The sequence below is a fragment of the Amblyraja radiata genome, chromosome 8, assembly GCF_010909765.2.
Source record: "Amblyraja radiata isolate CabotCenter1 chromosome 8, sAmbRad1.1.pri, whole genome shotgun sequence".
Classification (NCBI taxonomy): domain Eukaryota; kingdom Metazoa; phylum Chordata; class Chondrichthyes; order Rajiformes; family Rajidae; genus Amblyraja; species Amblyraja radiata.
Window position 1 is genome coordinate 38,313,333 of NC_045963.1, and position 10,652 is coordinate 38,323,984.

At 40.9% G+C, this 10,652-nt stretch overlaps 1 long non-coding RNA gene across 1 annotated transcript; it reads left to right on the top strand.

The window, feature by feature from the left end:
* Nucleotides 1–2,224: 2,224 nt before the first annotated feature.
* Nucleotides 2,225–9,815, top strand: LOC116975753. The gene is made up of 3 exons (XR_004412751.1): nt 2,225–2,412; nt 8,650–8,661; nt 9,805–9,815. It is a non-coding gene; the product is annotated as an uncharacterized LOC116975753 (long non-coding RNA).
* The last annotated feature ends 837 nt before the right edge of the window (nt 9,816–10,652 follow it).

Consider the following 10,652-nt stretch of genomic DNA (forward strand, 5'->3'; position numbering starts at 1 on the left):
CTGCTTCTAACTCCTATACTGTTATGTTCTTACCTGGGCACCTGAGAATTGGCAGCAAGACTTACATGTTCAATACTGCAATATTCACTCTAGTGCACCCAGAGGAATATGTTAACTCCAGCGATGCCTGTGGCAGACATCTCTCTCTCTCGAGCACAGCAAGTTAGTTCAAAAACGCAATTTAGGCCGGTAACTGAACAAATCTTAGATGGCCATCTTCAACATTGTTTCAACTCAGAATCATAGAAACATGGAAAATAGGTGCAGGAGGAGGCCATTTGGCCCTTCGAGCCTGCACCGCCATTCATTGTGATCATGGCAGATCATCCACAATCAGTAACCCGTGCCGTCCTTCTCCCCATATCCCTTGATTCAGCTAGCCCCTGGAGCTCTATCTAACTCTCTTTTAAATTCATCCAGTGAATTTACCTCCACTGCCTTCTGTGGCAGAGAATTCCACAAATTCATAACACTCTGGGTGCTCTTTTCTCATCTCAGTTTTAAATGGCCTCTCCTTTATTCTTAAACTGTGGCCCCTGGTTCTGGACTCCCCCAACATTGGGAACATTTTTCCTCCATATAGCTTATCCAGTCCTTTTATAATTTTATATGTTTCTATAAGAACCCCATTCATCATCCTAAATTCCAGTGAATACAAACAGTCTTTCCAATCTTTCCTCATTTGACAGTCCCGCCATCCCGGGGATTAACCTCGTGAACCCACGCTGCACTGCCTCAATAGAAAGGATGTCATTCCTCAAATTAGGAGACCAAAACTGCACACAATACTCCAGATGTGGTCTTACCAGGGCACTGTACAGCTACAGAAGGACCTCTTTACTCCTCTACTCAAAACCTCTTATTTTGAAGGCCAACGTGCCATTAGCTTTCTTGACTGTACCTGCATGATTACTTTCAGTGACTGGGGTACAAGAACACCCAGGTCTCGTTGCATTTCCATTTTTCCTAATCTGACACCATTGAGATAATAATCTGCCTCCTTGTTCTTGCCGCCAAAGTGGATAACCTCACATTTATCTTATACTGCATCTGCCGTGCATCTGCCCACTCACTCAACCTGTCCAAGTCACCCTGCAACCTTCTAGCATCCTCTTCGCAGTTCACACCACCACCCAGCTTTGTGTCATCTGCAAATTTGCTTGTGTTACTTTTAATCCCATCAAGTAAATCATTAATATTTATTGTAAATAGTTGCGGCCCCAGCACCGAGTCTTGCGGCACTCCATTCTCACATGGGCCCGTTTATTCCTACTCTTTGTTTCCCGTCTGCCAATCAATTCTCTAGCCATGTCAATACCCTACCCCCAATACCATGTGCTCTAATTTTGCCCACTAATCTCCTGTGTGGGACATTATCAAAGGCTTTCTGAAAGTCCAGATACACTACATCCCCTGGCTCTCCTTCATCCATTTTACTTGTCACATCCTCAAAAAATTCCAGAAGATTAGTCAAGCAGGATTTCCCCTTTCATAAATCCATGCTGACTTGGACCAATCCTTTTCCTGCTATCCAAATGCCCCATTATTACTTCTTTAATAATTGACCAGCATCTTCCCCACCACCGATGTCAGGCTAACTGGTCTAGAATTCCCCGTTTTCTCTCTCGCTCATTTCTTGAAAAATGGGATAACATTAGCTATCCCCCAATCCACAGAAACTGATCCTGAATCTATAGAACATTGGAGCATGATCACCAATGCATCCACGATTTCTAGAGCCACCTCCTTGAGTTGTACCCTGACCATCAGGCCCTGGGGATGTATCAGACTTCAGTCCCATCAGTCTACCCAATACTATTTCCCGCCTAATGCAAATTTCTTTCAGTTTCTCTGTCTTCCTAGATCCTCCGTCCTCTCGTACATCTGGGAGATTGTTTGTGTCGTCTTTAGTGAAGACAGAACCAAAGTACCTGTTCAACTCTTCTGCCATTTCCTTGTTTCCCATAATAATTTCACCTGTTTCTGCCTTCAAGGGACCCACATTTATCTTTACTAATCTTTTTCTCTTAACATGCCTAAAGAAGCTTTTACTATCCTTCTTTATATTCTTGGCCAGCTTACCCTCGCACTTCATCTTTTCCCCTGTATTGTTACCTTCTGTTGTCCTTTGAAAGTTTCCCAATCCTCTGGCTTCCTGCTACTCTTTGCTATGTTATACACCTTTTCTTTTATTTTGCTTCCATCCCTAACTTCCCTTCAGCCACGGTTGCCTCTTACTCCCTTTAGAATCTTTCTTCCTCTTTGGAATGAAATGATCCTGCATCTTCTGGATTATGCCCAGAAATTCCTGCCATTATGTTCCACCCTCATTCCTGCTGGGATCCTTTTCCAGTCTACCTTGGCCAGTTCCTCTCTCATGCCTTCATCGTCCCCTTTGTTCAACTGAACAAAGTTCATCATCCTCATTACTGACACATACTTCCAATCCTATCATTGATCATAGATCTCTCTGCTTCTTCTCCACAGATTTGATGGATCGATGGATCGATGGATTGATGGATCGATTGATTGAATGAATCGATTGTTGAAAGATACAGCCAACCATCGATCACCCGTTCATGTTAGTTCTATGTTATCCCACCTTTGCATCCACTCCTTACATACAAGGGGGAATTTATAGAGGCCATTTAGCTTACAAACCCACACGCCTTTGGGATGTGGGAGGAAGCTGGAGCACCCAGACGAAACTCATGCAGTCCGAGGCAAATTTTTCAAACTCCACGCAGACAGTACCTGAGGTCAGTTATCGAACCCTGATCTCTCATGCTGTGAGGCTGCAATTCTATCAATGTGCCACTGTGCCGCCCTTGGCTGCTATTGAGAGCAAAGTTATGGAATCTACATCAGACCGTTACATACTCTGAGACTCCAGATGAGCTGTTTTGTAATTCTATATTTTCAAAGAGAAAAAGTGTATCATGAGGCCGTTTGGCCCACCATGCTTCTGTCAATGATAGTAATCTTCAGCTAAAGTTCCTTCAATTTCCTTCCCCTTTTCCCCATATGTTTTGTCTACATTGCTTCTAGTTGATCACCAACATCTCCTGATCCTGTGTCTAAATAGGCACCGCATTGAAAATGCACATTGACTGAGCGTCTTCTGAGACAAACAATTCTACACATGCAAAACACTCAATTTGTAATGATAAGGTGGCCACTGCCACAACAGTCACCTGCAGTAAAGCTGTCACATTCTCACAGCTTTCTGCAAGGAAATATTTCTCCCAATGCCCAGCAAAGGTTTGCAATAACTCTGAATCAATGAGTCTTGTTAGTAATTTCCCAACCATGTTACATACTGCTTTTCTATTTTTTAGAATTTTATAAATCTCTACTGGAAATCCATTTAGTCTACCAGTGAAGGATAGTTTCATTTTTCAAGATTTGGCTGCACATTGAACCCGATTACAGGCTTTGACTGTCAATGGATTTCAAAGCTCACGTTGGCTTCAAGTGATTTTTATTTACTCTTGCCTCGCACAGCAAATTCAGCTGCCAGCGCACAAGCAATGGGCGAGTCACTCAGTACTTGGGTCGCCTTGTCCATTTACTATAGTCATGCAGCTGTCTATTTTTGCTGGAATGTTACAATTTACGGAGCTCGAGGATCACCCCAACTTGAGGTCCATATCACTCAATTATGGAAGTACAGTATAATGCTCAGCTGCTCCTATCTCTGCACACTAAGCATGAACCTGAATTTTGACTCCATTCCTTCTTCCCGTATATCCAAAAGTAAAGAAAAATCTATCAGTTCAAAAGCTTTTTCAGATTTGTTTTTGATTTCTAAAATTCTCAAAGGGCTGATACTTGGTAACATTCCATAAGATGGAAATGAATGGGTCACACTGTGAGAGAAGGCAATGTTAGTTGATGGAAACCTCAAGCTGCCCATTTACACTGTAATGACCTTCTTGTCTATTCAACTCAATTGTACCCTATTAATCAACCCTTTACAATGATCTTTTGTAATAGACAATGTAATTAAATAGGTTTACTCAAATGTATTCAGGTCAAGTTGTGACATAAAATGATAGAATGTACACTAGGCAATATTTGCAGTGGCAAAATGTTAAACTGTTCAGCACATTTGGCTGGCTTAGCCATAGGTTGGAACATATCCAGTAATAAAACATTAAAGGATAATTGCTATTCGAAATACATCCAGCAGAATGTAACATAAAATATAAAATAAGCCCAACAAGCTATTTTTTTCTCCTTTTGGTTTGATATTTTAAGGTCACTATCTTGTCTCCTAATTAGCTCTAATGTTTCTTGATTCATCTTACCATCTATTCCTGCTATGTTCATATTTTTCCAACATTTCTGAACATTAATTGGTGTTCAAATTGAGCAAGAGATTGGTAGTGAAGTAAACTGACTAATATTACTTCAGGGTTGGTAAAATGTAGACTTGAAATTGAATCGATTAGGGCCTCTTTATTTGTGGGCAAATCATGCTTTAAAACAATTCATCACTGGGCAGATTATGTTAGTGATCATTCCCAGGTGAAATGTTAATCATCAGTAAATTGGACCAGTTCTATCTCCCTTCACATTAGCACACCTTACTAGAATCAGGCTGACACCAAAATACAGCAATATTGGCTTTACCAACATACATTAGAGATAAAAAGTGCAATTTATGATATCTTTTACACAATCACAAAAATTCATGAAGTATTGTTTAAGAAGGAACTGCAGATGCTGGAAAATCGAAGGTAGACAAAAATGCTGGAGAAACTCAGCGGGTGAGGCAGCATCTATGGAGCGAAGGAAATAGGCAACGTTTCGGGTCGAAACCCTTCTTCAGACTGATACTCATGAAGTATGACACAAAGCTGGGTGGCAGTGTGAACTGTGAGGAGGATGCTATGAGAATGCAGGGTGACTTGGACAGGTTGGGGGAGTGGGCAGATGCATGGCAGATGAAGTTTAATGCGGATAAATGTGAGGTTATCTACTTCTATCCTCCAGCAAAAACAGGAAGGCAGATTACTATCTAAATGGCATCAAGTTGGGAAAAGGGGAAGTACAACGAGATCTGGGGGTCCTTGTTCATCATTCTATGAAAGTAAGCATGCAGGTACAGCAGGCAGTGAAGAAAGCGAATGGCATGTTGGCCTTTATAACAAGAGGAATCGAATAGAGGAGCAAAGAGGTCCTTCTGCAGTTGGACAGAGCCCTAGTGAGACCACACCTGGAGTATTGTGTGCAGTTTTGGTCCCCTAATTTGAGGAAAGACATTCTTACTATTGAGGGAGTGCAGCATAGGTTTACAAGGTTAATTCCCGGGATGGCGGGACTGTCATATGCTGAGAGAATGGAGCAGCTGGGCTTGTACACTCTGGAGTTTAGAAGAATGAGAGGGGATCTCATTGAAACATATAAGATTGTTAAGGGTTTGGACACGCTAGAGGCAGGAAACATGTACCCGATGTTGGGGGAGTCCAGAACCAGGGGCCACAGTTTAAGAATAAGGAGTAAGCCATTTAGAACGGAGACGAGGAAACACTTTTTCTCACAGAGAGTGGTGAGTCTGTGGAATTCTCTGCCTCTAAAAATAGCGGAGTCAGGGGATATGGGGAGAAGGCAGGAACGTGGGGATGATCAGCCATGATCATAATAAATGACGGTGCTGGCTTGAAGGGCTGAATGGCCTACTCCTGCACCTATTGTCTATTGTCTATTGTATGTCAAGTGGAGTCGTCCAATGAGGCAAAAGGTAAGGATTTCCATTCTTAAGTGGACTTTTTGCTCAAAACATGTTCAAATTATTTATTTATATAATTCAAAATATTTTCCCAATCATTTTTCCTTATTGCTGTACTGTTTCCAGCCTTTTTAATTTAATGCATCTCAGAGCCTTATCGTATTTCATCTCCCTCTCTGATCATCCCGCAGTTGGCCTAGGTGGTGTATTACATGGGACATGCATCGAGTTCTATTTTGGTCAATTTCATAATTTGCTCACTGATGAATGTAAACTATGACTAGATCTCATGTCGGCAACTTCTGGTTTTCCCTCGCTTCCTTTGATTCTTTACGCCACTTGTCCCTGGTGACCATTAGGGTGGGATTTTAAAGCCTAATGACCCTGTCCATGTGTAGTTCGGCAATGGTGATGGATGATTGTAGCTTCTGTCAGGAACTGTGCAGGTCACACTTTCTCGCTCATCTTTCAGAATACAAACTGTCCCAATACTATTTCAAACCCATTTTGGTCAATTTCACGATTTGCTCAGCAGAGCATAGGTAAGATAAAGTTAAAGGCAGTTTCAGAGGTAAACTCAAGATGCATGTTAACATCCTCTATTTTCCTTCAACACCATTGACAATGCGGCAAGTGTTTATCAATGAGAGTTTAATATACTGGCTCTGCACCATCATTAAAACCCAATCAATTATTTAATTTGAAAAATGAGTCTTACTTCAGCAGTTTTTATTTGCTTTACAAATTACTCAAAGTACTACATGGTGTCACTACAGTTCATTGCTAGACTGCAGAAGAGTTTATAGAAGTGTGGTAAGGTTCACTGGGTTCTTTAATACCATCTATGTCATGTAGTTGATCATCCATGCATAATTCAAACAAATAAAAGATAATTTGTGTCTATTTGTACAGTTTTGTGAACTACTTCACAAATAATAGTTAATTTTTAATATAGTTTAAATTATTAAATTAACACAAATACTCATCAACCTTTTGTAAAATCTCAACCATTTCCAATGTTATTTGTATGATAAAAATGTTTTCCTCAATATAAGCACATCAAATTAATGCTTTACATTTATTAAATGGAAAAAATATTACTCTAAGATATCAAATTAATTATAAATCCCCCAAAAGATTATTACTAGCAAAAGGAATAAAAGTGCAAAGTGTTACAGACAACCAGAAAGCTGTAGATGTGAAGAAAAACAAATTTAGACAAATTACATTATAAGACTGCAGAAAGGAAAACTACAAGAAATTTTGAATGGATATCAAGATTAACACATATCTTTTAAAACAAGGAAGATCGTCAAAAATAATGTGACCTCTTGTAAGTCAAACACTTGTTACATACCAGGTGAAACTGAGGAATTTGTTGACTGACTGAATGTACTTTGTGTTTTTCTTTAAAATAAGGGAAGAGGGTAAAATGCTGGATACTGCAGGGAGTCTGATAATAAATAGAATTTGCTAGACTTAATGTAAGCAAGAAGCAGTTATATGCAAAATATTGGCTTTTTCAAAGAACCAGATGGTTTTCTTTGAAATAGGTATTGCCGTGTTAGATTGAAAAATTACAAATGTGCCACCATCATTGAAAAAAGATGAGGGTAGAACCAAGAAAATATAGTCCTATTGGTCTGGCATCTGTTGTGGGTAATTATATTTCCTCACAAGATGGGACTAAGTAATTAAACCTCATGTAACTGAAGGAAAATTATTGATCTGCCCACAATATTGGCAAGATCATTTAAAAAAGAAAGCAGGGCTAATGGGTATTTTCTTTATTCTTAAGATAAAGAACGGTTTAAGAATAAGGGGTAGGCAATTTAGGACTGAGATGAGAAAAATCATTTTCAACCAGAGAGTTGTGATCTGTGGAATTCTCTGCCACAGAAGTTAGTGGAGGCCAATTCACTGGATGTTTTCAATAGAGAGTTAGATATAGCTCTTAGGGCTAACAGAATCCAGGGATATGGGGAGAAAGCAACAACGGGGTACTGATTTAGGATGATCAGCCATGATTATATTGAATGATAATGCTGGCTTGAAGGGCCGAATGGCCTACACCTGCACCTATTTTCTATGTTTCTATGTTGAAGGCATTGCTGAGGGCAGACAAAGCCACTCCACCCCATGAGCTTGCTCCGCCAGTCAATAATAACAGGAATGATCATGTACCTCATGCCTACTTTCATGCTCAATCCCCTTTTCCAAAGATTATTTTGGCCTTTAAAAAATGTGTCATTTTTTGGCGTAAAGTATGCACTGTAGTTAAGTAACCACATCCATCTCCATCTGTGGCAAAAATCTCAAAGAATGACCACTCCAAATAAAGACATTTGTTCATTACAGGGTAAATAATGTATTATTCTTCATGAGACCAATCATCCTTAGTCCTAACAGTTAGTATAAGGAAGCAGTCTCTCAGCTTCAATCCTGTCAATCCCTCTTGGATTCTTACATGTTTCAATGAGATCACCGCTCATTCTACAAAACTATTTTTGATACTGTTGTGGGAGTGGGGTGGGGAGTGGGGATAACATTCAGAGGAAAGTATAAGCAGTAGCTCTCAGGTTGTGGCACTAGACTCTGAGGTACAGCGAGAAAGGGTGAAGTCCGGCAGAGTGATTGTGAAAGGAGTCTTGTTAGTGAGGGGTATAAACAGGAGAATGAGTCGCCACAAACGTTACTCCGGGACGGTGTGTCTCCCCCCTACTGCCAGGGTCCAGGATATTTCTAAGCGACTGCAGAACATTCTTAAGGTAGAGGATGAGCAGGCAGAAGTCATGCACATTGGCAGAAATTACGTAGATAGGAAAAGGATGGGGTCCTGCAGAGTGAACATTGGGAGATTGGCAACAGGTTAAAATGCAGGACTTCAAAAGTAGTGATTTCAGGATTTCTCCTAGTGCCACGTCCTAGTAAGGGTAGGAACGTAATGATTCAATGGTTTCTTTATTATCACTTGTACCAACGTACTGGATAGACTCGGCTTGTACTCGCTAGAATTTAGAAGATTGAGGGGGGATCTTATAGAAACTTACAAAATTCTTACGGGGTTGGACAGGCTAGATGCAGGAAGATTGTTCCCGATGTTGGGGAAGTCCAGAACAAGGGGTCACAGTTTAAGGATAAGGGGGAAATCTTTTAGGACCGAGATGAGGAAAACATTTTTCACACAGAGAGTGGTGAATCTCTGGAATTCTCTGCCACAGAAGGTAGTTGAGGCCAGTTCATTGGCTATATTTAAGAGGGAGTTAGATGTGGCCCTTGTGGCTAAAGGGATCAGGGGGTATGGAGAGAAGGCAGGTACAGGATACTGAGTTGGATGATCAGCCATGATCATATTGAATGGCGGTGCAGGCTCGAAGGGCCGAATATCCTACTCCTACATTTTCTATGTTTCTATGTACACAATGAAACACTTTTTTTACACACAGATTAGCAAGACTGTCACCATACTGTTAGTGGAGAATATACAGAAGAGCCCACAAAGTCCATATGCAAAAGGTCATTTTTTTGACACCATTTTACATTCCCAGCTGCAGCTGGCCACAAAGGTCTGTTGTAGCCGTCACCTCCATTGGTCATCCCACGAAACATCCTCCCTTTCCTTGCATGACAGATAAATGTGTGGCGGAAGGATGGTGCAGGGGACAGGGATTCAGAATTTTTTTTCACTGGCAGCTCTTCTGTGGCAGAGGTGCACTGAAGGGTCATATCTGAACTGAAGGGGAACCAATATCCTGGCGGGCAGATTTGCAAGTGCTACTAAGTTTAAACTAGATTGGCATGGGAATGGGTTCCAAGACAATAGTGGGGCAGGTGGGAGGCTGGAGGTTTGTGCAGAAGCCAATGACAGCAAGTTTTCAGTAGAAAGGATAGACAGGAACACAGCAGGGAATGAGGAAAGTCAGTTGGATTAGATTACATTTACTGTATTTCAATGCAAGTGCCCTGACAGGTAAGGTGGACGGACACAGGGTGTGGATAGGTGCATGTGATTGTAATGTTATAGCAACATGGCTACAGAAACATGGCTAAGGAAGGGACAAGACTGGCAGTTTAATGTTCTTGTGTCTGCTACAGATGAGATAGAGGTGAAGGTAAAAGAGGAGGAGGAGTTGCTTTATTGATTAAGGAGAATGTTACGGCAGTAGTCAAAGTTGACATTACTGTAGTCGAAGATGACATTATCCAGTGAGACTATATGGATAGAGCTAAGAAATGAAAAGGGGATGATCACTTGTTGTGATTGTACTATCGGCCCCCAAATAGTCAACAGAAATTATAGGAACAAATATGCTGGGAGATTGCAAATAGCTGAGTGTGTAAAAGTGTTGTCATTTTAAGGGATTTTAACTTTCTCAATATAGAGTGGAACTGCCATAGGGCCTAGACAGGGTGGAATTTGTCAAATATGTTCAGGAACGTTTTCTTGGTTAATATGTAGACGGCCTTACAGGGAAAAGGGCAACACTTGATCTACTCTTTGGGAATTGGGCAGGGCAAGTGACTGAAGTGTCAGTGGGTGAGACTTTTGGGAGCAGTGAAAACAGTTCTATCAGCATTAAATGGCTATGTATAGGAAAGGCTGCTTCATAAGTTAAAGTTCTAAATTAGGACAAGGTCAATATCGATGGTATTAGAGAGGGATTTGTTAAAAATTGGTTGTTATAGGTTGTTCGTGGGCAAAACAATGTCCAGAAAGCTGAAGGTACACAAAAATGCTGGAGAAACTCAGCGGGTGCAGCAGCATCTATGGAGTGAAGGAAATGGGTAACGTTTCGGGCCGAAACCCTTCTTCAGACTGAAGTCCAGAAAGCTGTATTCTTTTAAAAGCGTGATAATGAGTATTCAAGGTACGTGTGTTCCTGTTGGAGGAAAAGGCAAAGCAGGTGGGAGTAAGGAA